Below are 2595 nucleotides of genomic sequence, written 5' to 3'. Positions count from 1 at the left end.
CTGGGCTCGACAGAACTGGAGTGGGATGGGGGTAGGGAGAGAGGGGAGGGGAAGGAGGCGGCTTAAAAGGAGACACCCAAGAGATAGACAGCAAAGCGGACATTCAGTCAAATGAAAAGCTTCTGTTGCTAACTGCCCTGCAGCCCCGGTCAGCTGGAAAAACCGCGAGAGGCAAGAGGATCGCTGTCACCTGCCGGACGAGTCACAACAGGTGGAGGGCTCACACACGCGGGTGGTGTGTGTGTGTGTGTGTGTGTGTGGAGGGGGGGGACGCTGAGGGAGGGCAGGTAAAATCCTACTGCACACTGCTGCATTTTGCACAGAAAAAGGCAGCATGAGCTTCTTGCTGCACTCCACTATGACGAGCCGTGAACAAGCTCAGATGAGTGGCTCCCGGGTCATTGAATTCCACAAGAGGAAGTGGGTGGAGGGCGAGAGAAACATTAGTGGTGTGTGTTTTAAAAAAAAACATAAAGTACCAAACATCAGAGCAGGGATTTGATGTAAATGAAAACAGACATCAATGACTTTTTCACTGCATCTGGGAATGGAAGTCTTGTCTATGTCACTATTTCCCACCCAGGAGGCCATGTCGGCTCTCGCAGCACTCAAGAGTTTTTGGATCCCAACACAGGATTAGAACATTTGAAAAGGTGATGCTTTCTTTGCCCTCATCCTTAAAAACATCTCCCGACTCAAATTCTGCCAGTTGACACTTCACTGTATGCGGCAAACCCAGCAATACTCTGTGAATAAAATACATAAGAATTTATATGTAGGAAGTGAAAACGGAAGCAAAAATGCCCACGGGCACCATGCCTTTGTTGTTGTTTTTAAACTCGGTTTTAAAAGACAATAGATTTTTTTGTCACGTTAAGGGACCGTGTTCTCATGCCCTGGTACGAGAAACACGAAGAAAAATAGAAGTGTCCGCCAATGAATGTTAACTCAAAAAGTATTCCTTCTTAAATGATTTCAGCTTGACTGAGTCACCCTTTCAGTGTTAAACTGCTGTGCTTGATTAAACAATAGTGGAAACACAGCCAAATGCATAAAAATAATGTTTATACTATCCAACATTGTAATGACAGTGGAGCAAAAGAAAGATAAGATATTTTGGTGCTATGACTTTGGCTGAGAAAAAAGAGGCAGATTACATTCCACAGCAGGGGTCACCAACCCTGGTCGTCGAGGGCACCTGTCCTGCAGGTTTTCAATCTTTCCCTATTGTAACACACCTGATTCAAACGATCAGCTCATCAGCAAGCTCTTGAGCAGCCTGATAACGATCCTGATCATTTTAACAGGTGTGTTACAGCAGGGAGAGATTGAAAACCTGCAGGACAGGTGCCCCCGGGGACCGGAGATGGTGACCCCTGTTCTATAGTAAGGTCAAGCAGAGGCCTTTGAAACGGGCAAAATACAGACACACTAACTTTTTTTCCACTTAAGCCATTCACACACACCATTTACATTATATTGAGAGAAAGGACTGAAATGAAAATTGCGCAATTTATCGTAAATAGATTTTTATTTTTTGGAAAGAGGCCAATGTGTGTATGTCACTGTAAACTCTTTAGTAAAAACATATTTCTGTGGTAAATAAAAAAAACATTTTCTCATCTGCAAATTAACACTTCACTTTTCAGAGGGTTTTAAATATTGCATAAACTGTATATCGGAACAGATTGCAGAAAATAGCAGTCTGCTGGAGCAGAGCAAAACAATACGAGTGATAATCAAAGCAGCTGGGGCTGGCGATGAAATGAAAATGATACATTTTAGACCATACGAGTCAACATCAAAGTGTTTCAAATTGCAAACTTGCCGTTAACACTCCTTAAATTACACCTGTCATTACCTCGAACGTACATAAATCAAACAATCCTTTAGTGTAAAGACCGTAATTATATTTGAATTCATGCTTGTAATTGTTTTTTTCTGGGGCTACTGTATATGAAGATGAATTTCTTCAACAGGAGCTGTTTAAGAATATAAAAAGCAATAACATTAATAATACGAAGCGGTTCCTGTTCTGGGGTCATGTTATTGTTCATACTGGTTTACTGTGACATGTTAGAAATGATTAGGAGCTTGCCAGAACTTCCTATAGATCACCATTTAAATGTTAATACCCACGCAAAAAAACAATGGACTGACACAAAAGGAAAAGAATGCGTGAATCTAACAAAACTTGAATGGCCACCACAAATAGTGTTTTGATGTCCATTTACGTGTTTAATACGTACACAGATGGTCATATGAGTGCATGGTCAATCATAGTGCTGCAGGCTTGGTGTCTTGAATGGCGTGTCAGCATCTAGGCAGGCAGGAAACAATGACATCAGGGAGAGAGTAGGAGGGAGGCTGGAGGAGGGGTGTATGAGTGAGAGAAAAGTGCAGTAATCCAGCAGGCTCACAAGGTGCAAATGGAAACAGGTTTACAAACCTCCATCCCGTAATATTCTTTCCAGTCCCTCTAGATACAAACATTTACTCCAGCGGAATACCGGAAGTCTTAATACTCTGCATGAGAGTGTCGCTTTTCATTGAGCTCCTCAGCAATACAAATCTGTAATCTCCTAAAATCACATA

This window comes from Filicampus tigris, chromosome 5 (assembly GCF_054856515.1).
Source record: "Filicampus tigris isolate MCC_2025a chromosome 5, RoL_Ftig_1.0, whole genome shotgun sequence".
NCBI classification, from domain to species: domain Eukaryota; kingdom Metazoa; phylum Chordata; class Actinopteri; order Syngnathiformes; family Syngnathidae; genus Filicampus; species Filicampus tigris.
Note: the sequence above shows the minus strand (reverse complement) of the source record.